Here is a 26012-nt window from a genome sequence, read left to right on the forward strand (position 1 = left end):
AGGAAAGAATGTTGTTCCCTATATAACCTTCATCTGAAAGCATGTTTATATTCCCTTATGAAGATCACTGTCTTCTAATTATTTCATAGATCTTAGAAGGGCACAATCTCTTAGTTGATATACCTGTATACTTCTTCAGGGCTGGGATCCAAGAAATAGTCTCACCATGAAGCTGTGGCTTCCATCCCTTGTACCCCAGGAATAACATGAGATAGGAAACAGATCCATATCTTGCCCCACTCCCTCCAATAAGCCTCCAGTTGTCACCCCAATCACGAATATATTGCTCATTTACCAAGGTCCCCTTCAGAATGATAGACTCCCTCTATGCACTGATGGTAGCTCTTTTTCCTAGAGGTAAGAGGTCCTTCATAAACCTTCCAGATCAAAGGGCACTGGATTAAGACCTGAGAGAACATGCAGGCTGACTTTCCAGTAGGAGATGTCAGTGGCCCCTTCTCCATCCCCTGCGCCCCTGCCTTACTGCCCTCCTTCTTTCCCACGGAATCAGGAGTAGTACCCAGCAAGTTTACCCTGGGAAAGGGCCCTCTTCCCCAGCTCTGATTCCTATGAACCAGGATCAGGGATAGAGAGTCAAAGTTGGCTGTAAATTATCTTAGTCGCTCACCTTGATTTTCCTGTCCTGATTTTGGTAGTGCCTTTGGCGGTTGGCAGTGATGGATAAGTAGCAAATTCTACTAGTTTAATGGGGAGTTCTAAAGTCATAATGATGTTTGTCCCCTTCTTACAGTTCTTGGCAAAACACGTGTGTATCTTAACAGATTTGCCTTCCTATATTACTATGAGAAACAGTACTGTCTAATCCAGTCCTTCCCAAACTTTTTTGTCTTAGAAGCTTTTCATATTCTTAAAAATTATTATATACTCCATAAACTTTTATTTATGTGGGTTTTATCTATTGATATTTATCATGCTAGCAAATAAAATGGAGAATTTTCTAAAACAAAATAATACACAAGCATAGATTCCAATAGGCACCAAAGAAATTACTTCATCACTGTGCACTTATGAAGGAAGGCTACTGGAAGTTCTGCAGGTGCTCTCATGCCCGTCATGCACAAACACGGTTGGTCTTTTTAGAAATCCATAGTGCTAAATATAAACATTAAAATCACTTTCCATGTATCCCTCCTTCATAATATAGAGTTAGGGGGAAATTACCACATTGGGAAAATTCTAGTAAGGTTTCAAACTTACTATATTCCCTAATAAATAGTTTCTTCCCAGGACTTTGAAAGTCCACCTGCAAAATCTCTCCAAATCCAGCTTCATCAGATTCTATCTCTGATGATCTTCATCCATATTCCATGCACTGATTCTCTAACAAAGACACTGACATCCCGGGTTTAGGACTACCACCAATATTTGCAGGACCTGGGGTAAGAGTATATCTTAGACCCTGGTTCCATGGCCCCTCCTGCTACTTCTCCCATCCACAGCTTTTTCTTGCAACGTATGGAGCTTCAAACACATTTATGTACACATTTAACCCACATGCCAATCTTCGTCTGCACCTCTGCAGACAGTCATTCTATGGTCACCACTTGGGCCTAGGAGTACACACACCAATAGCACAGTCTGCCCTTAGGAGAATACAAAGGAAGATGATGCCCATGCTGGCTCTGGAAGCAGCCCTCAGCCATTTGGACAAGAAATTCCAGGATAACTTAAGTGTGGCCTAGAACGGAGGTCACAGGCTCTAGACAAGCACATTCTCTTGGCCCTCCTCTCCTCACCCTATGGTGAGGACCAGAGAGGAGACACCCAGAACTTGGGGCCCTAAGCAGGAGCCTGGTTCTCCAGTTTAAGAAAGATCCTGCCAAAGAGTAATGGTTCTTGATCCTTGGGTGGGAGTAGTGGTTGTAGCTCTATACTGCACAAGATAATATGAAAATCTTGGCAGAGATCACAAAATTAACCAAAGCATCCTTAAAGCCCTGTTTACTTTTAAAGGCCACATTTAGTAATTTCATTTCCAAAGAAACTAACTAGCAGAAATTAGCTTCTCTCAATATTTACTTCAGTTTCTCTGGGATTCCCCAAAAGGTTGCCTCTCAAAATGCCCAGAAACCATTTGTCACTGGAATCACCACTCTGTTTCCACCTAGTCCATATCTACCATCCATTACGCCACCAAGAAAGGCCCCATTCTTTATATTGTACATCATTGGAACACCAAGGTCCAAGTCAAGGTGTTTGGCTACAGAGACCCCTAACGCTTCCAATCTTTGGGATATCAGAGTTATTCTAGATTACTTGTGGAAGAGAAGAGAATGACATCCTGCCCAACTCCATGTCATGTTTTGTCACTTGAACTCTCAAAGAGCTGTTTATGTCCCAAATTTCTAAAAGTCTCTCTTGTATAATTTCTGGACCACTTTTCTCTAACTATAAAAGCTCAAACCCAGCCCCACAGGTTGAAATAGAGTAAAGACACTATACCATAGGCCCCAATCTATTCATTACACTTTAAACCTCTCATCTCCTTTACAAAACAAAATCTGTCATGCATTTGAATGGATGTAAATAGTTACAAGCCATAAGGGATGAGATAAATAGAAGACATGTGCCCTGTTACAATGTAAGGAGTATAATTTGAAGCCTTTTTTTCAATAATTGTTGTTACAATATATATCAACAACAAAATAAATCCATGATGTCCAAGTATTTGTATATAGTTACACAATTTCTATTAGAGCTCCTGTCATCATGTCAACTTCCAGATATATAATTTCCCTTCGAGTTCTTTGACCCAAATGTGGACAAAACCTTCCATGTTAGTCTGGTCCTTAGAAGCAAACACCAAGACAAGATTAGGTATGCAAAGATTTATTGGGGGGAACACCAATGAGGAAAAATGGGGAAAGAACTGAATGAGGCTGCAGAGCTTCAGACAGTGACACAGGTCTGGCTCCTCGGAAGGAAGGAAAGGAGGGAAGGAGAGAGGGAAGGAGGACAGAAGGAGAAAAGAAGAGCAGGGAAAGATTGATTGTTGACTGCAGTGTTCCAAGAAGCCAATATCCAAGCATTGGAACTGACATGTCAACTATTTCGCATCACGATTTTAAAAGTTTCTCAAGAATCACTTTACTACAAGCCATATCCTCCTACCTCCTCCCATGTATATAATATTACTGGCAGAGCCTGACCATCCCTTATTCAATCTTATCTCCCAAAATGGATGCTCAGATCTATACCCTGACATCCGTCTTTTCCCATGGCAATTTCATCCTTGGTCACTCTCACAAACATCCTGGCTAGAATTTGGAGAGACCCTACAGCTTCTCCTGTGCAGCTCAGAGAGGACACATAGTGGATATTTTCAATACAATTAAATCAAATGAGACAGACAGATTTGGTTCCAAACATAAAATGACTTACAACTTACTGATATCAATTTAAATCACTTTCGGACAGATCTCTGATTTAGATTATCCAGGACACTGTCTCCTTCCCATATTTCCAATAGTAAAAACAATAATAAAGTGCCCTGAGTCTCTTTTATACTAGACTGAATGCTCCATTCAGGAGGACCATGGATGGTACACTGGAATCAATATGGAGACACTACACATAGTGAAAGTGTGTCAGGAAAAGAACATTGGTCAGCAATGAATCACCAGTTCTGAATCAGAGAAAGCAAATCATAACACTGCTTAATTTTTAGTGCTTTGACAGGGGCCAAATATTCAACACTATCATCTATGGTAAAACAACAAATAGGTTACAGCAATTGGTCACCTTTTAACATGTTGGCAGCTTTCATTATTGGAAGAGTCAAGTCATCTTGCAAAGAAGTGGACAACTGCAAATTCTTAAAAAATGTCCTGGAACTTGTATATCTTAGCTATACTTCTTTTACTTGAATACACAGGGCCCTTTAAAAAGTGGATTAAAATAAGGAATTTGGAAATTTCTGTTAAGCTGTAGTATTTGTTATGCCTGTTACTATAAATGAACTTGCAAAAAAAATTACCTCTCAACAGTTACTATAGAACAAAAATGAAAAAAGGCAAATAAGCAACATATTTCTAAAAGTCAGAAAAAAAACACTTTTTTAACCTTCTTTTGGATGTAGTAAAACACTGTTTTATTACACAAAATGGAAAGAAAATCTAAAGAGACAACTGGTGGCTCTATAAAGCATGCTGTGTGGAAAACAGGTGCTTAATGCATTTTGCAACAGAAAAAAAGATTCTTGTCTTTACTCCTGTGTTGAGGTACATATGTTTTTTTGGTCTAGAAAGTACTGTTATTTTTTTAATCACTTTCAATATATTAAATTGAAAGATGAGAAATAGTACCTACGTAATGTCTATCAACTAAAAATAATTTAGTGTTTTGTTTTAATAAAAAGATTTTCATGAACCATTTTAAAATCCTTAAAAATATAATCAGTGTGTCAACTCAGTATGGAGAGTTCAGAAAATTTTTACAATTTTACAATCTTTTATACAACCAATTCCATGGGAATAAATGTTAAACCATTTTCTTTCATTTTACTCTTTTACTAAGGTTTATTTTTGTCCACTTAAAAATTCTTTTCGTATTATATTAAATTTTCTATTTTTCACAATTAATTTGGAAAAGGTCTTTGTTTCCTTTTAGCCTATGCACTTTGTATTATTTGAATAGTCACTTTTACTAATAATAAACTATGAATATACATAAATGACTGTGGAAAATAATAAATGCTGAACCTGTGTCAACCATATAGAGGTGGAGCCACAATGTTTTCTTAGAAACAACCCTAAAGGGAGTTTTCTTAAGATAACTAATTATATGACTAGAATAAGTTGATGAAAGCCCCAAATATCTGACTACATCCCAAAGTCATCTAATTAATCCATGGTTTTTTTTCTTCTTACTGATATGATTAGGAATCTCAAGGGCCACCTTGGATGGATCTCACATTATCCAATACTGAAACCACGGGATAGAGGAAATGGACTGTGGAGGACTAACTTTCCAAAATAGTTAAATTTATAGTCATTAAACCTCCTCTTTCCTTTAATAAACCTCCAAAAGATTTCTATTAAAAATAAAGGAAGAGCATGAAATTTTCCACATTGTTCCTCATTATATTCCTATATCTTCCCTGGCATGAAGATATCAGATATCCCTAGATCATATGCACCCTTCATATCTATGCCCATATTTTTTTGTAATATGAGAAGTCCCTCTATATCTTGGACACCAAGGGACAGGATTTTGATTGCGACTCAAAAAAAAAAGGAAAAAAAAAAACTATGATGAAGACTTGGTTTTGTTACATTGTTACATTTTACATGACCAGCTTTTTAAATTTTTTGTTAGAATTAGACCACAAATGAAGCTATCAAACTCTTTCTCCATAATTCTACTGCTACTCCAATACTTACCCTGTAACAGGGCCATTCAGGTCAGCATAAGTTCCTGAAAATATTCCCAAATAGTCTTTAAATCTATAAAGCTCCAGGGAACCAAAGCTAGACTTAAAATTTAAAAGTTAGAGGACCCCCAGTTTCCAGAAGGCAGAGAAAAGATACTGATGACTATCTCCTCTCTGAAACCATGTAAAAACAATAAACAGAATGAGACACAGAAAGAAATCGGACAAACCACAGTTTATTTGAAAAAGAATTGTCAAACGCAGTAAAAATTGGACTAGTGTGAATAAGATGTTGAGAACGCATACATAAAATCTAAGTGAAAATACTGAAGAAAAAAGAATGGAAGAAACATGGACAATAGAAGGCAAAGAATATGCACCAGAAAAATTTTCCTGTACAAGATGAAAATCCTGCCAAGCCATTATTCATGAAATTTAAGCTGTCAAAATGGCCCCTATGAAACAGGAGTTCAAAGCAAAGATAGAATAACTCAAGAAAGAAATAAGAAGACCAAAGAATGTTTTTTCTTAATAAGCTGAAATTAGGAAAGAACTGGAAAAGAAAACGCATCATAGAATTTAAAGCCACACATACAAAAACATATTACAAAACAATGCTAATTAAAACAGTTTGATAATAGAACAATGTGGAGAGTCCAAAAATAGGCCCATATATATCAGGGATTTAATACATGATAAAGTGTTATTTGAAATTAGCAGGAATAAATGGATTATTCAATATAATGTACCATAAATATGATTTTGGAAAAACTGGCTAATATCTGGGAAATATTGTATCCCTACCTCACCCTTTACACTTAAATATATTATAGATAGATCAAATATTCAAATATAAATGTAAAATAAAAACTATAACGCCATTAGAAGAAAATATACTTTAGTAGCCTTTCTTTTTAATTCATTTTATTGAGATATATTCACATACCATGCAGTCATACAAAACAAATCATACATTCGATTGTTCACAGTACCATTACATAGTTGTGCATTCATTCCCAAAATCAATCCCTGACACCTTCATTACCAAACACCCAAAAATAACAAGAATAATAATTAAAGTGAAAAAGAGCAATTAAAGTAAAAAAGAACACTGGGTGCCTTTGTTTGTTTGTTTGTTTTTCTCCTTCCCCCATTTTTCTACTCATCCATCCATAAACTAGACAAAGAGGAGTGGGGTCCATATGGCTTTCCCAATTAAATTGTCACCCCTCATAAGCTACATTTTTATACAATTGTCTTCAAGATTCATGGGTTCTGGGTTGTAGTTTGATAGTTTCAGGTATCTACCACCAGCTACCTCAATTCATTAGAACCTAAAAAGGGTTGTCTATATTGTGCATAACAGTGTCCACCAGAGTGACCTCTCGGCAACTTTTGGAATCTCTCTGCCACTGAAGCTTATTTCATTTCCTTTCACTTCCCCCTTTTGGTCAAGTAGATGTTCTCCATCCCATGATGCCGGGTCTACATTCCTCCCCAGGAGTCATATTCCATGTTGCCAGGGAGATTCACTCCCCTGGGTGTCTGATCCCGCATAGCGGGGAGGGCAGTGATTTCACCTGCCAAGTTGGCTTAGCCAGAGAGAGAGGGCCACATCTGAGCAACAAAGAGGCATTCGGGAGGAAGTTCTTAGGCACAATTATAGGCAGGCCTAGCCTCTCCTTTGCAGCAACAGTCTTCCCAAGGGCAAGTCCTGTGGTAGAGGGCTCAACCCATCAAACCTCCAGTCCCCTACGTCTGTGAGCACATTAAGCAGGCTTTATTTTTAAGCAGTTTAATGTTTATAGAAAAACTGTACAGAAAGTAGAGTTCTCCCATACCCCCACTTTACCCCAATATCTTTTGTATGACATTTTTCTCCAACCAGCGGTCTCACTTGTCCTTGTTTACCATTCAGCAGAGTCTCTGTGGCTTTTCTTCTACTTTGATGGCCATTTCTTTTCTCCCTTCTGCCTGCCATTAAGTTTTGGAGTCCCTCAAGTCTCAGTCTTATGCTGTCTCCTTCCTCACTGTCTCTTTCAAGGATAAAATACACCTCAGCATCCACAATGTCCTTATTTGTCCAGCACAAACCTCTCTGCTGAGTTCCAGACTCATATATCCATCTGCCTATTTGACCAGCAAACCTACTTGACCATCTATTTTAGAGGTCTTAAAGATACCTCAAACTCAGTACATCCAAAATTAGCTCAAAATCTACCCCAAAAATCTAATTTTAATTTCTGCTGTTCCCTGTGTCATCAAATGCCACCACAGTTATTCAGTGGCAAAAGCCAGATACCTCTAAATCATCTTGATCATGTCCTCTGTGCCTCAATCCATCACAAAATCATATCTATTTAATCCCTTAAAAATCTTTTAAAGATGTACACTCCTTTCCACCTCCACCATGGCAATACCATGCCATAATACCATAATCTCTCACATGGACAACTCCTAAATACTCTATGTCCCCCTCACCCCTCGATCTGCTTTCACTACCCTCCAGCCAAATCTTACACAGAAGCCAATCATGTTACCTCCCTGCTTGGATCATCCCTGGTGCTCTGAGAATAGAGACAGAATGCCTCATTATTGCTTCTATGTCCCTGGCCCCTTGCTATCTAACAACAGCTCATACACTTTTGATGCTCTGGCCATGCTTTCCTCCTTTAATTCCCTCATTTTGCCATGCTCCCTCCTACCAAGGTCTTTGCATTGACTGTCTCTGTTGAGAACACCATTTCCTCCCTTTCTTGTCTAATTAATGTCTACATATCATTTACTACATATGTGTTTATGTATTTATATCTTCATACACTGAAGAAACTCTTTTCTGACATCCCTGACAAAATAAAATTTCTGTTAAAGCACATACAGCACTGTTTATCTCTGCTGCCCAGCACTTGTCACAGTTTCAATTTTACATTAAATAATGTAATTATTTTACTAACATCCAGCTCCACCTCTAGACTATAAACTGAAGTCAACTTGATTTGACCCAGTAAAACTGACCTCCAGAACTGTAAGAGAATAAATGTGCATTGAATGTCACCAAGTTTGTGGTAATTTGTTTCAGTAGTCATAGCAAAATAATACATAAGTACTCAAATATCTGGTTAAAAAATGTATCCACTATAACCCAGTCTACAGTGTTGGAGAAAGGATGAGAACAGTAGATTCAAAAATATATGGAAGAAGAGATGGCAGCATAGAGAGGAGTGGAAGCAAATTTGTCCCATTGGAACAACTAATAAACAATCAGGAACAACAAGTAAATAATCTGGAATAACCGCAGGGGACAAATGTGTCAGTCCACTCATCATACACCAACCTGAATTGGGAGGAATAACCGAGATTGCAGCATAAAATCTGTAAGTAAAAACTGCGGATCCAAGCCAGGCACACACACCCCTCCCCAGCCCCACCAAAGCCCGAACTGCAAAGCCTCATGGTGCTAGAGAGCAGCACTCTCTGAGCAAGCAAATACAGCTCAGCTGAGCTCCAAATGGGGTTTTAATTAACAAACATGGACTACTCAATACAAAATACAAATCCTCAACAAGCAGACAGAAGCTTTGGGTGACAACTTACCTTGGAGAGCCAGAGAGTGGCAGTGGACTGGCCCTGAAGGGGGCTTTCTGTCCCTTTTTCAGCTCAGTGGAGAAAGCCTCAGCCATTTTCAGTTCCCAGCACTCTGACCCAGACAAGGGTGGAGATAGCACAGACAGACAGACTATTCAAATGTAAATAACCTCTCCCTAGAGGGTGTATCTTCCCTAAGAGGAGGAAGGTGGTGCCAAGCTCTACTACCTGCCTTCCATTCAGAACCAGACCCCAGAGCCTAGGGGAAAACAGCCATGGGCCACACCTCCTTACACCAGTCTAGAGCTACAGGCTGACAAGCACCACCTGCTGGGCAGAAAAGCACACTGACTTGAGGCCTCACAGGGTGTACCAATCTTCTAAGACACACCCTCAGGGAAAGGTGATCCTATTGCCTCCTTCTGAGACCTGAGCCTGTTCTGGTCTGGGAAAACCTGATTGGGGTAACCAAAGAAATCAGATGCCTAGACAACAGAAAACTACAACCTACACTAAGTAAAACAAAATTATGGTCCAGTCAAAAAAACAAACTTACACTTCAACTGAGATACAGGAATTGAAACAACTAATGCTAAATCAATTCAAAAAGTTTAGGGAAGATATGGCAAAAGAGAAGAAGTGTATAACGAAAACACTGGGCAGACATAAGGTAGAAATTGAAAGTTCGAAAAAACAACAGGCAGAATCTATGGAAATGAAAGGCACAACACAAGAGATGAAAGACACAATGGAGACATACAGCAGCAGATCTCAAGGGGCAGAAGAAAACACTTAGGAACTGGAGAACAAGACACCTGAAAGCCTACACACACAAAAGAACACATAGAGAAAAGAATAGAAAAATATGAGCAACATCTTCGGGAGCTGAATGACAACATGAAACACAGGAATGTACATGTCATTGGTGTCCCAGAAGGAGAAGAGAAGGGAAAAGGAGCAGAAGCAATAATAGAGGAAATAATCAATGAAAATTTCCCACCTCTTATGAAAGACATAAAATTACAGATCCAAGAAGCCCAGAATACCCCAAACAGAATAGATCTGAATAGGCCTATGCCAATACACTTAATAATCAGATTATCAAATGTCAAAGATAAAGAGCTAATCCTGAAAGCAGCAAGACAAAAGCAGTCCATCACATACAAAGAAATCTTGATAAGACTATGTGCAGATTTCTCAGTAGAAACCATGGAGGCAAGAAGGAAGTAGGGTGATATATTTAAGATAATGAAAGAGAAAAACTACCAACCAAGAATCCTATATCTGGCAAAACTGTCCTTCAAATATGAGGGAGAGTTCAAAATATTCTCTGACAAACAGACAATGACAGAGCTTGTGAACAAGATACCTGCCATACAGGAAATACCAAAGGGAGCACTACAGACAGAAAGGAGAAGACAGGAGAGGTTTGGAAAACAGTTTTAGGAGATAGTAGCACAGCAATGTAAGTACACTAAACAAAGATGACTGTGAGTATGGTTGAAAGAGGAAGGTTAGAAGCATGTGGGACAACAGAAGGAAAGAGGAAAGATAAAGACTGGGGCTGTATAACTCAGTGAAACCTAGGGTACTCAACGATTTTGACAAAAGGTACAAATATGTTTTTGCATGAGGGAGATTAAATGAATCTCAATATTGCAAGATGTTAAAAATAGTGTGGGATTGGGAGGAAAATACAATCAATGCAAACCTGAGACTACAATGAACAGAAACATTGTATTATGCTTCCTTTAATGTAACAAAGGGAATATACCAAAGCTAAATTCATATGGAGGGGGGAGGCACAGGGGAGAGGAATGGGATTCTTGGCTTTGGTGATATTGTCTGACTCTTTATTCTACTTTGGTTTAATGCTATCTTTCCTCTTGTCACTTCCTAGCTGTAATGTTTTTTTCTTTCTTTCTTTTTTCTTTTTCTCTCTACCTTCTTTGACTCTTCCTCATTCTTTGTGGAAGAAATGGAGATGTCCTTATACAGATAGTGATGATGGTGGTGAATACATAAATATATGACTATACAGGGAACCATCAATTTTTTACTTAGGACAAAATGTATGGTATGTGAATAAAACCATCTTAAAAAAAATGGGTTGATGAAGAAACCTTGAGGACACTATATTGAGTGAAATAAGACAGACACATATGGACAAATATTGCAGGGTCTCACTGATATGAACTAGTTATAATATGTAAACTCATAGACATGAAATGTAAGTTACCAGAATATAGAACAGGGCTAAAGAATGGGGAGTGGTTGCTTATTATGAGCAGAATGTTCAAGTAGAGTGAACTTAAATGTTTGGAAGTAGACAGAGGTGATGGTAGCACGTTGTGAGAATGACTAACAGTGCTGAATAGTATGTGAACATCGTGGAAAGGGGAAGCTCAGAGTCACATATGTCATCAGTAGGAAAGTTGGAAGTTAAAAGACGGGAATGTATAAAACAGTGAATCTTGTGGACAATGTCTGTGATTAACTGTACAAATATTAGAAATCTCTCTCATGAACAAGAGCAAATGTATGCCACTGTAACTAGAAGTTAATAATAGAGGGGCATATAGGAAGAAAATATATCTATTGCAAACTATATACTACAGTTAGTATTTAAACATTATTTCATCAACAGTAACAAATGTACTACACCAATACTATGAGTCAATAATGGAGGAGGGGTCATTAAAGGGAGGGGAGGAATTGAGTTTTCTTTTTCATCTTTATTTCTTTTCTGGAGTAATGAAAATATTCTAAAAATTGGGGAAAAAATTAATTGTGGTGATGGATGCACAGCTGTGTGATGGTACCATGGGCAACTGATTGTATACTTTGGATCTTTGGATAATTGTATGGTTTGTGAGCAATCTCAACAAAAAAATTTAAAACCAAAAAAAAAAAAAAAGGTGGTATATGGAAACTCTTTATTTTATGCATGATTTTTCTGTAAACCTATAGCTTATTAAAAATAAAATAAAATAAAAGATAAGGGAATGTCTTGATAGATAGGGCAATGTCCATGCAAGCAACAGATTTCTTGAATATTTGGAGAATGACTGACCCGAACAAGAGTGAGGCCAGTAACTCATAAATGGATGTTTAGGACTGTCAAGTTAAAATAGGAAAGCAAGTTCTGTTTTAGACATGCTGAGTTAGAGGTGTGGTGTGACATGTACCACAGCTGACACTTTCAGAGATAGACACGCCTGGCTGCTTCATAGGAATGGCTGAAGTTTCAAGCCACAATCTCTAATTGCTCTGTTTATAATGTGCCTACTTCTCAGTACTGAACTGCAAGTCCCGGCCTGGTTCTTCCATGACTAGTTCAAAACACCTTCATTTTCTCTCTCCTCCAACCCTCTTCTAACAAGTTTCTGAGAATTTTCGTGTTTTACTTAAATTCACTCAGAATATTTCAACTCCACCCCTTGGTCACCACCATCCTTAATTTTGTAGTAGTCACTCACCTAATTCATTCTCCACTCTTTCCCTAAAAAGCTGCAAGCACAGCATAAACTAGCATTCAATATTAATTAGGAGTACATAGGACAAGCAAGTGGAGAAATCAAGCAGTCTGGTAAGGATTTGACATTCACCAGCAGAAAGGTTGATTTGGTAACTAAAATTGTAGAAAGGATTGGATTTGCCAAAAATCTGAAACAAGAAGAGAGGTCAGGAAACATCTACTTTTAGGAAGCAAGTAGAAGATAAGCAGCCATCCTCTTCAGAGATAACAAACAAGTCAGTTTCAAGAGAAGAATTTAAGTCATCAAACATTTTTGAGTGCCTACTAAGTGACAAATGAGGACTACTTATATTAAAGATATTAAAGTCGGGAAGAATAATCATAGTCGTACAATGAAGGTGTTTTAAGTTGGGCTCCCTGAAAATAGACTCTGAGATGGAGATTGATGTGTTGGAAATTTATTGGGAAGTGCTTTTAAGAACAACATCTGCAAGAAAGAAAAGGAAATATTGCACTGCGATGCAGTTGCAAAGGTTGCAGCTGATCCCATGAGGAGCTTTTGGAACTAAGATGGACCTTTAGAAGTGACCTGAATTGAGGAAATGGGATCAGGCCTTTGTAGCCCACTTTTGATCCCTCATTAATATAGGCTATAATCGGGATGGTGTTAAGGACTGAACCACGCCCTCCATGAAAGGCATGTTCAGTCCCTGCCCTGGTCCTATGAATGTGAAACCATTTGAAAATAGGACCTCTGAAGATGTTACCAGTTAAGGTGTGGCCAAACTGAACGAGGGTGGGCCTTAATCCAATATGGCTGAGGTCCTTATGAGCAAAGGAAATTGGATGTGAAAAAGAAAATCCACAGAGAGCAGCCAGAAATTGGAATTCAGTGGAACCTGGAAAAGAAAGCAGAAGATGCTGCCATGTGCACTGCCATGTTTTAGAAAAGCCAAGGAACCCCAAAGATTGCTGGCAGGCCAGCAGCAACCCCAGGAGGAAATAAGCCTTCTAGCCTCAGAAACCTTGAGCCAGTAAGTTCCTGTTGATAAGCCAACCCATTATATGGTACTTGTTTTAGCAGCTGAGAAACTAAAACAGATGGGGAGTAACTTTGGGAGAGGATATTCATCAGCTGAAGGCAATTTCCAGAAAGAGACTTGGCAGGAATCATCAAAGCCAACCCTCGGAACCAGGAGTAATTAAATCCTTCAATCCTTAAATGGACCTGGGTAGCACATCAGAGATCCTCTATGGAGAAATATTCAATAGCATTTTTTCTAAACAGAGAAAAAAACTGGTATAGAGGGAGAGTAAATAAAAACTATGGGTAGTGGGTAAAATGCAGTTCTGGCTGGAGAGAATCCAAAATTATGCTTTGGAAGCTTTATCTCAATTAAAACAAATTTAAAGACGCTTTTTATGAGAGTAATAGAAATATTTATAGTCACCAGTTTTAAAATGGATATATGATGACTCCCAGGGATGAGCCTGGACCCAGCATCGTGTATTGAGAACATCTTCTTGACCAACAGGGGGATGCGAAATGAAACAAAATAAAGTTTCGGTGACTAAGAGATTTCAAATGGAGTTGAGAGGTCAATCTGGAGGGCATTCTTATGCACTATATAGATATCCCTTTGTAGTTTTTAGTGTATTGGAATAGCTAGAAGTAAATACCTGAAACTGTCAAACTGCAACCCAGTAGCCTTGATTCTTGAAGACGATTGTATAACTATATAGCTTACATGGGGTGACGGGTGTGATTGTGAAAACCTTGTGGCTCACACTCCCTTTATCCAGTGTATGGATGGATGAGTAGAAAAATGGGGACAAAAACTAAATGAAAAATAGGGTGGGATGGGGGGGTATGATTTGGGTGTTCTTTTTTATTTTTATTTTTTATTCTTATTCTTTCTGGTATAAGGGAAATGTTCAAAAATTGACTGGGGTGATGAATGCATAATTATATGATGGTACTGTGAACTGTTGATTGTACACCATGGATGATTGTATGGTATGTGAACGTATCTCAGTAAAACTGAATTTTTTTAAAAAATGGATCTATGAATAGAGGTCTCAACTGTTAGAAGAGGTAAGATAGAAAAGTCAATAATCTGGGGTTACAAATTGATAATAATTCATAAAACTGCAACTTGAGATAGACATTGTTAGGTGTGTGGAAAGAAAAAAGAAGCCTTTTCCATAGTAGATGAATAGCAAGAAAAATATCATAAATGAGCATATCAAGGGACAGTAGACCATCAGCCAAGTTGGAATGGTAACAGGAGGTGGACAAAGAGATATTAAAAGGACTTCCCCCATGAAAAGACTCTACAACACAGAGTTCAAAGCAAAGCAAACTTAAGTATGGTTCAGGCAGGCCTCAGAACCAGAACTAATCCACAGGTCAGAGCATTGGGATAAGAATCTCATGGTGATTACATGTAAGTGAGTGGGAGTTGTTTGTGGTTCTGGGAGTCATGTCCATTTACAACAGGAAAATGAAGCCTAGCTAAGACTGAAGGAAACGTAATACAGTACTACGAAGTCACAGGAATACAAAGAGATATATGAATTGGGTATCAGAGGAGAATCCCAATCTCCTAAGGAAACACTGGTATTATGCAAAATAACTTCCTAGCATATGAAGTGGGGGCCTTGGTATAAACCCAGTCCAAAGTGTGGTTCTCTGACTCATGGGTTATTCAGGGTGTATAGAGGGCTAGTCTGGGATGCCCCAGATCTTGGGGTCCCATTGGCTTTAGTACTTAATTCTACTCCCCATCTGATGATGGTGCTAAAGCTGCAGCTATACCTATTGGCCAAGACATAGCTTTATAGTATTTAGAGCAGCCTTGGGGTAACATTTGGGGGCCATTAATGAATACATCTACTAGTGCTGGAGAACAGAGAGGCAGGAGAAACAACACACAGGACTAAGAGCACAAAGGGGAAATATGGTTGGTTGAGACCATATCCTGAAGGGTTTTGAAAAGCAAGCCAAGAAGTTGGGATGTGGCTCATGATAAAGAGGCCATTGTATGTTAGTAATGCTAAAGGCATTGTGGCACCATAGTACTGTGATGAAAGCAGTGTCCTGAGGATTAATTTCTGAGTTTCATACCACTATTTCAAATTATTATTTGTTCTTTAGTCCTTTTAAAGTAACACTGTCCATTCCCATAGCTACAGTGCCCCTACATATTCCTGACCATATTCATATTTGTTCTGTGCTTCTCCAGAAGCAAGTAGCCCACCTAATTCAGATAAAATCACACTGCTTCCAAACCCAGGAAAATATTTCTTACCTTAAAAGCTTGTTTATTCCAAAACTACAATCACATTAGAGAATTCAGTTGACTTTGACAGAGCGTCAAAGGCAGACCTCTTTGCTGAAGCTGGCTGTTGCTCTGAATGGAGTGACGTGTTAGGGAGCTTGAAAACTTCAACAATTTTGTTCATTAACCAGTCTACTAAATATCCACCACAACTGATCTGCTAAACAGTCAGTCAAAAGTCTTTTTATCTCTGACATTAGCAATGGTGACATTTCTGCCTATCTTGATTGAGTTGCTATCACATATACCACATGATGGTTTGGCTTAAACAACAGGAATTTATTGGCTCATGCTTTTGAGGCTAGAAGTCCAAACTTTAGATATCAGCAAGGACTGCTTTCTCTCCAAAGACTGTAGTGTTCCAGTACTGGCTGCTAGCAATCCTTGGAGTTTTTGGCTTTCCTGCACATGGTGATGCCCTCTCCTTTCTCCTTCTGTGACTTCAGTGTTCTCTTTATGAAACCTCCAGTAATCCAGATTAAGACCCACTCTAGTTCAGTTGGGCCACACCTAAACTAAAAATAACATCTTCAAGAGGACCAATTTACAATGGGTTCACATCCAAGGAACATGGATTGAGAACATGTCAAAATTGGGATACATAATTCAACCTACCATACTTCTTAAGTTAGAGAGTATAGATTTTTTTTCTCCCAAATATGTTCTTCACTCTCTCAGCAAATGGTAGTATTCAACCTTTTGAGCATGCCCAACAAATAGAAGTCATCCTTGACTACTTACTACCTCTGTCCTCTCACATGGAACCCCTCATCAAGGTCTCACTAGCTCTTTTTAAAAAAAAATCCGTTTTTATCATTGTCCCTGAAATGCCTACAAATGTGTCCCCTTGTTTTCAAACTTGCTCCCTGTGGTAGATATCACTGTTTTTCTTCTCAATATCCATTCTCCCTGATTTTGTTCAGGAAGACAAGGTGAGCATCTCAATAGATACCCTCTGAGATGCTCTTGAAACTAAAGGTTGGCCATTTGACCAATTCTGGCCAAAAAGAAATAATCAGAATAATCCTGAGCAGAATTCCCAAAAGAGCGTTCCACCTTGAATGCAAAGTGCCTAAAGCTGACCTCTTAATTCCATTAATAGATAAATCACTTACTCAACCCAGCCTCTAATCTCACATCATGTCTTCCAGGAATGCCTAAAGATGACACAGCTTCCTAATATAAGAAGTAAAGTCCTCCGCAGACTGCTAAGACTACTTGTAAAATTTATGTCTCTGATTTGGGTTGATGGTGGGTTGAGAATATACCTTCAATAATCCTAATGAATTCATCAAATAATATAAGGTTAAATGAAATAAAGTTGAGAATCTTTATTATATTATACAGTGAGTCTTAACAAACTTTAAGGAGCAAAGCACAGTTCTGATCAGGGATCTTAAACTTGTTTACTTCAAAATAGAATTAAAGAATGTAAATCCTAAAAACTAGATTGTCTGAAATAAAACTCTTCAATACTTTCCCAAATAGTCATTTTGCATACATGATTTTTCAAATCCAAGGTGGCAGGTGTTTTCAATACCACAGTGGTCTTAGCATAGAGTGGCCAAGCTCCACCTCCTTTTTGTAATGCTCCTTACCAGAACAGTGCCCTTACACCCAGTAGAAAACTACCAGTAGGAAAGGAACAAGCAAGTTTTCAACATTTCTCTACTGGGTAAAAAGCATTCTCACTAATCTAACCACCATTTACTACAATAACCAATATGACAATGAAAACAAAAAATAAACCAGCAAGCAAGCAGAATATTAACTATGAGCTGTATTTCATTGTATTCCAGAGCTTTCTGCATACATTTTACTTCCTTTCTAAAAATATATGTAACTTGTTAAAACCATAATCTAAGCCACATGGGCACTTGAATGTATTAAAGACAAACTTTTAGCAAATTGAAGACTCCTGACTGATTAACTTCTGCTGCCTAAATAATTTATTTTATTCAAATCTCAGACAATAGCCTCTCCTACTCTAAGTATCTATAATAACTAATTTTTAATATACAATTCATGTTCTTTTTTTCTGTTAGCTTCATGAAGGGATCTTATTTATACATAATTAAATTTACCATTTTTAAGTGAACAATTGATACATTTTGGCAAATGTATACATCATGTTACTGCCACAATAATCATAATGTAGTATATTTCTATCACCTTCAAAAACTTTCCATATACCCATCTGCAGTTCAATCCTCTGCCTCTGGCCCTTGGCCCTTATAGTCTTGTCTCTTCTGGAATTTCATATACATGGAATTATACAGTACATAGTATTCTATGTCTAACTTTTTACACTTAGCAAAATGTTTTTGAGATTCAGGAATGCCATTGTGTGTATCAGTAGTTCATTTATTTTATTATTTCATAGTATTCTACTGTATGAATATAGCACTATTTGTTTATCCATTCACCAGTTGGAGACATTATGAACAGAGCATCTATGAACATTTGAGTATGAGTTTTTGAGTGGACATAATTTTCGTTTTCCTTCGCTAAGTACAATGTTCTTACCAAATATGCAACCCCATGCATGTCTACACTTGTAAAACCTCCTGTGCAAGTACCCCAATGCAATATGTATACATCACTGTCACCAACACATGATATGTAATTTTGCAACAATAAGTGAATATGCTAAGATGTAGCACACAGTCAGGGGATTGTATTAGAAATAATTTTAGTACTGGTTACAGATTTCATCACCTTCTTCTCTGAATTTTTAATGTTAAAGAAGGGGAATATTTGTTAGATGTTGCTAATGATTCAACTGCAAAGTAATTCTGAATTATTTTCCTCACAGCTTTGAGTATAATTACTATACAATAAATATGCATATTTGAAGTATAAAATTTGATAAGTTTTGACATATGTAAACAAATACTCATGAAACCATAACCACAAGGAAGACAGTGAACATACTTGTAACTCTCAAAATTTTGTTTATGCAATTGTATAATCCTCCTCTTTACTTTCCCAGCAGTGCCCAGGCAAACACCAATTTGCTTTTTATCACTAGAGATTAGTTTGTTTTGCATTTTCTAGAATTTTATATGAATGGAATCATATAGTGTGTACCCTTTCCTATGGCTTCTTTCACACACCATAATAAGTTTGGAATGTGTCCTGTTTTGCAAGTCAATATTTCATTCTTTTTAATTGCTGAGTAATATTCCATTGTACACATGTTTATCAGGTTGTTTATCCGTTCACCTATTAATACAATTTCTAATTGTCCTTTGTTCGTATATAGAAATACAATTGATCTATGTTCATTTATCTTGCAGCCTGCAACCTTGCTAAACTGACTTATTAGTTCTAGTAGTTCAGTAGCATTGGCTGAAAGATGTTGAATAGAAGCATGAGAGTGGGCATCCATGCTTGGTTCCTGATCAGAAGGAAAATGTTCAGTTTCACAAGTAAGTACCATCTTAGCTGTGGTTTTTCATAGAAGCCCTTTATCAGATTGAGAAAGTTCCATTATTTTTCTAGTTTTCTTCAAGTTTTTATTAGGAATGGATGTTGGATACTGTCAAATGCTTTCTCTTTTTCTATTGAGATTATTTTTTTTTCTTTTTGGCTCTATTAATATGGTCAATAACAATGATTGGCTTTTATTCTCTTTTTTTCCTGATGAGACTGGCTACAAATTTATCGATTGATAGATCACCTCAAAGAATTAGTTGTTAGTTTCATTCCTTTTTCTCTATTTTTTTCTCTTGTTGATTTCTGCTGTGATCTTTATTTTTTTCTTTATTCTAGGTTGACCTTTTTTTCTTTCAATACTCCAAAGATGTTGCTCCACTGTATTCTAGCTTGCATAGTCATTCTAATCTTTCTTCCTCTGACTACTTTTGAGATTTTCTCCTTATCACAGGTTATATGCAATTTGATCATGTCATGTCTTGGTATCGTTTTCTTCATATTTTTTGTGGGGGTGGTTAATTAAACCTCTTCACTCCATGAATTTACTATTTTTAATCAAAATTGGAAAATGTGGGTCCACTATTTCTTCAAATATTTTTTCTGCCCCCTTCCTTATTCAGTGTCCAATTTCACTTATATCAAGCTATTTAAAGCTTTCTGCAGTCAGTGGTGCTCTATTTTCTTTGTTTGCTGTTTTCTTTTAGTCTTTTTTCTCTTTGTGTTTCATGTTGGATAGTTCCTACTGCTATGTCTCAAGTTCACTAATCTTTTCTTCTGTAAATTCTAACCTGCTATTGATCCCAGAATTTCATCTCAGACATTTAATTTTCATCTCGAGAAATTCAACTCGAGTCTTTTTTGTGTTTTATATTTGTACCTAAGAAGCTTGATTTTTTATGTGCTTCTTGAACATATACCATAGTTATAATAACTGTTTTAATGTCCTTGTCCACTAATTCTATCATCTGAGTTGTTTCTAAGCCAGTTTTAATTGATTTTTCTCCTCATTATGGGTTGTATTTTCTGCTTCTTTGTATGTGTAATATTTTTTTATTTGATAACAGACATTGTGAATTTTACCTTTGTGGGTGCTAGATTTTTTTTTATTCCTTTAAAGCATTTTTGAGCTTTGTTCTAAGGTATAGTAAGTTGCTTAGAAACTCTTTGGTCCCTCAAGGTTTGCTTTTAAGCTTTGTTAGGCAGGAATGGTGAAACCTTTAATCCCAGGTAGGAACTGCCAAAATATGATCTGTGGATCAAATCCAATCCACAGCCTACTTTTATATGGCACACAATGAATGGTTTTTAAATTTTTAAAGGATTTTAAAAGAAGAAGAAACAGAGGCCATATGTCACCCAAATGCCTAAATTATTTGCTATCTGGCCCTTTATAGAAAAAGTTTGCCAACCTCTAGTCTAAAGCTAATTTTACCCCATTCTTGAGACAATACCATGCTGACTACTCAATGCTCCAAGAATTATAAGGTTTTCCATGCTGACTGGTCTATTCCTGGCCCTGTGAGGTATGTGAAGGCTGTTTCCTCTGCACCTTTTGGCTGGTTCTTTCCCCGGCCTTGACTAATTTTCTCAAATGCATATTCTGATACTGGCGCTGTCTCTCTATGCATCTCTCTGTATTCTGGTATTCTGTTTTATGAACTCTAGCCTCCTTGGCCTTCCCTAACTCTCAGCTATATCTCCTCAAGGAGACTCCTGAGCTCTGTCTGAATTCCCCCTCCCTATGCTACAGCCTGGAAATTCTCTCCATTCAATAAACTAAATTAATTGTAGACCTTACCATGTTTGTTTGCTGTCTCTCAAGGAGCACTGTCCTGTGCTGCCTGATGTCCAAGTTCTGAAACCATTGTTTCATATATTTTACCTTGATTTTTAGTTTTTCATTCTGTTGCTCCCTTTTGGCTGGAAGTGAAAGTCTCTATTATTGCTCTTTCAGATCTCTGGTTCTTCTAAGCTGAAGAATATCCAGAGATTGCAAGGGAAAATCTTTTTAAAAAGTAGTTACCATCGTCTTCTTTGGACCTCCTTATCTACAGGCACCATTATTTTCTCAGTACTGTTCAATCAAAAACACAAAAATTAATTGGTTGTTGATAATCTGTAACTTTTATCTATCATGCCTAATTTTAAATTTTCTGTTCAAAGTAGCTTCATCATTCTTAACTCATTGTAAGTAAACATCATAAAATTAGAACTTGAAAAAAGAAATGTAGTCTAACAAAATACAACTTTATATATGGATGTTCTGGGAAAATTTTTCAGTGAAAAGAAGATTCTGATGAAAAAAAGTTTGATAACACTGTGTAGGCAGCAATACCCTTAGTTTTGTGTTGTTGATATCTAAAAAAATTTCCAAAATGTACAAAGGAGAAAGCCAAGCTCAGAGTTCAAGAGTCACCATGAGGGTAAGAAACTCGAAATGAACATACTTACGTTGTACATTGTCTTTCAAGAACAAATATTCCTGCTCTGGAATTGCAGTTTGGATTAGAGAATCCTTGATATTATCAGTACTGGCTACGGGATGTTGTGAAACATATGACAACATGGATAAACCCTGAAGACAGGCTGCTGACCGAAATAAGCCAGGCACAAAAAGAGAAATATTATATGGTACCACTAATGTGAACACTGAAAAATGTAAAATAAATGGTTTATAATGTAGAATATAGGGGACCTAGTGATAGAGAGCAATTAGTGAAGCGGGAAAGATAACCGAATAAGAACGGGTAAGTTATCGTGTATTAATTTAACATTCTGGGAATGCTCAGGAATGACTAAGGTTTGTTAATTTCTCATTGGTATGGTAGAAACAAGTTCACAGAAATGTAGTTATCTTAGGATATCTGTTTTTCTTATTCCTTTGCTGGGTTATAGTCTGTGTATTTTCTTTGGGTAGAGTAGGAACATTACGGAAGTAATGTAGTTATTTTAGGTTACTTGGTTTTTTCCTTATTCCTTTGTTTTGGTTTTGTTTGAAATTTTTTTTGCCCATTTTTTTTTTATTTTTTGATAAAGTTAATTAAAGAATGAAAAAAAAAAAAACACCATATTTAATTATACAAAATGCTGGGCATTTTTGGCCAGTGCTTAAAAATGCCTGAATAATCTTGATCCTCTGCAAGACTTCAAGCATTTGGCTTCCTATCCCACCCTTTCCACCATTTTCTTCAAGATAAGCTGAGGCCACCAAGGACTTAAATTTTGGCAGAATTAACGTTTGCCACATGCTCTGCTTGGCCTCTATTTCTACCAACAATGAATGAACAGCATGAAACTGTACCCGGAGGTTGATTTACAGTGTCAATAAATTTGCTATCTCCAGAGAACTCCTGACTACAAAATCATTATCTAATTAAATTAAAGGGTGAAAGCACAAAAGTCTTCCTAATTCAGGTCACAATAAACCCAGAAATGAAGACGGCAATGGGAGTCTATTAAATACCTCACCAGAAAAAAAATCCTTAGGTCCTTGGCTGCTCTGGTTAGATAGCCCTAAAGCCCTTAATGTATTGCTGTGGGCTTATTTTTGTTTCTTTACTATGAAAGAGATTTTATTTCCAAAACAACACATCAAATATGAATATTTAAATTTCCATATGAAAGATTCACTTAAAAATAGTTTTGCTACCTGTTACAGAGAAAAGCATTTCCTCAGATATGGAAATGCTAAAAGCCATGTTTTAGAATATTAATTTAGAAACTTAAAATCCCAATCTTTTCCTATGTATATGTACATTAATTTATGTGTATTATAGCCTCTGAACAAAGCATATTTAAAGAAAGCTTTGTTCATGACTTATTGTAAGTAAGATCCTACAAATGTACAATATATTGTTCTGATAAAATTATAAACACAATTTTCATAAGAAAATCGATAAAAGTCTAATCATGTATTCACAACGGAAAGATGAAATGTACAGTGAACTAATGCACTTAAAGGGAGGATTTAAAATTATAATTAACTTAGAACTTAGCACTTGGAGTAACCTAATTGCTTGAGGAATTTTTTATTTTAAAACTTTGCTACTCCATTCTGATGATGCAAAGCAATGCAAAGCCAAGGAGATTACAGTACTACTATGAATATAATACATACTTTAACTAACACACACTCAGGGTAAGAAAAAAAATCTTAAAGTATAAACCAGGATGATTAACAGCCTACTTGTTGAAAGCTGCCAAATAAATTTCTCTATGATGTTTAGCTCTCAAAAATCTCTAGAGACACTAGCAGAGAAAATTTTTGACAATTATGCACAATACACAGTTCAAAATCATTTGTGATGTGTCATTTATGGCCCATAAAAATAAAAAAAAGAAAGAATAAAATGAATTTGCTACTTGTGCTAAAAGAACCTGGCAAAATAATCCTTCATGGGGATCATCACCAACAGTTACTAGTCCATCTATATTTTCAGGAGAGATTTTCTGAAAAGCATAGATGAGTAAAACTACACTTACGGAGTTGAACAGCTTCTAGCAGCCAATTTTGTGTAATAGGTTTAACATGTCTATGTTTGCTTGTTTGAGATTTAAAAAGGACATAGGCCAATTCCAAGTGGAATGGAGAATTTTTAAATCCTTTTGAAAAGATTTACCTGATGATAATTTTTAACATCTCAGAAAAGAGAAAGTACTGATTCTAGCAATCTTTCCAGCATCATTAAAATCATACGTCATTCACTGAGATATACATTTTATAAATGTGATAAGTACCTTGACCAGAGCCTAGCACTAAAGAGATGCTCAATAAATATTATTTTCTTCTTCTTTTCTCCCACTCGTATCCCTTCCCTACTATATTCTAGGCAGTGATTTCCCTAAGATGCCTCAGGAGCCCCAGCCATGGATGGGATGAGTTGAGGGGGTCCCAAGCAGGCTGGGCCTCTGCTAGAGCATTTCTATCTGTCTTATATATTGGCATCCAGGTAAGAATTTGTTTGAATAAAGGGTTCTAAGTGCACTAGAGGAAGAAAAAAAGATGGCCTCTGTCGTTCGGAAGCTACATTGTGCCCTCACTCATCTCTTGCTATACACCTTCCAGGGTGATCTCACGTCCTTGTAAAGCTTCAACCATCCCCCCACGATGGGGGTACAATGATGCCCAGAGCTATATCTCAAGTCCACCATCTCCATTACCCCAATACCAATCAACCACAAAGTCCTGTGAATCCTAAATGTCTCTTATTTCTCTACTCCCCTCCTACTACCACCACTTTTGTTTTGGTCCAGATTATCTTGTGTTTAGCCTAGTATAACAGAATCCTCTTTCAGTAAGATGACATAGCAAATAGTGATTTTAGGAAGCTCATCCTGGCAGCGATGTGTAGGCTGCACTGGAAGGAGAAGCATTCAAGCATGAGGGAATGAAGGCTGAGATTAGGGGGTACAATGAAAAGGAAAGCATGAGTGTGAAAGACACTACACAGAAGACCTGAAAGGTTTGTTGACTGACTAACCACGAGGGGAAAGAGAGCAAGCATGGAGTCAAATGACTCTAAAATTTCCAGGCAAGATAAATTAGAAGATGCCTAAAGATACCAGATTGAAGAAGATGGAAGGAAATTGACCTGAAAATACATGGAAAACCAGGACTTTGCAGCACCAAGAATTATAATAGCAATAATATTATAAACTATACTTTTTCAATTATATTATTAACAATAATTCTACTAGTATTATTCCTACTAATAAATATGAAGGGCCATTGTGGGTGGGGGACTGATTAATAACCTGAAATCTTGTAGACATTAAAAAGACATGAATACAGAGAAATATTCACTGGATACGTCAACGAGGAGATCATTGGTGATCTCATAGAAGGGAGAGGAATAGAAGCCAGTCTACAAGGAACTGACAACATGAGGATGATAAATGCAGTAGGTAATGGATTTTAAGAAATACAGTAGAAAAAGGAAGGGATGGGGAGGGAAAATATTAGGATACCATGGATCCTTAAAGGGATTATGACCAAGTAAAGTTTGCAACTTTTTAGTAGAGAACCATCCATGCTATAAAGCAGGAAAATCATTGGCCTCCACTGTTTCTCTCACAAATAGGTCACAATAGGAGACATACTATTGTATTCTCCATACTGGAGAAGAAATGTAGAGAAATTTGCACTGACTTGACATAGACTATATCTCAGCCACTTTTTGAAGATTTTTGGTGACTATTCTGAATCACAGGCCATGAGTGCAAGGGCAGAGATATTGCAAAGGTGTCTATCACCTTATTAAACAACGTGAATCCCAGGAGCATTTAAAAAAAAATTAGTGTAGGTCTATCACCTTTCAAAATAATATTTTCCTTCACACCTTCCATTTAACATTTTAACATCTTTTTTCAAAAAATAGATTTGATAATGGAGTTATTTGAAGACACAAATATTCAGGATATGGAATCCATCAAATAACCTATATTAAAACAAATGTCAGTGCAAACACTAATCACCAAAATGGCCAGGCAACTGGAAGCATAATTTTAGACTATTTATGAATATGAAAGGATTCAGACTCTCAAATTTAGCAGAGGTCAAAATAAATGGTAAATAATCCCAAGCACATGCAGTATACTGACTGGCTCTCACCATTTCAGAAATAGAGGGTGCTTGAAGCCTGCCCTTCAGTTCATAATAATAGCCTGCCAAGGGCTTCTAAAGTCAGCAGGAAGGAAAGGGGGAGTGATCTTGTGATCTGAATAGGAGATACTGTATATCTGGAAAATTCCATTTAAATAACCCAGTTGTAACAAATCC

Source organism: Choloepus didactylus, chromosome 3 (genome assembly GCF_015220235.1).
Source record: "Choloepus didactylus isolate mChoDid1 chromosome 3, mChoDid1.pri, whole genome shotgun sequence".
NCBI lineage: Eukaryota > Metazoa > Chordata > Mammalia > Pilosa > Megalonychidae > Choloepus > Choloepus didactylus.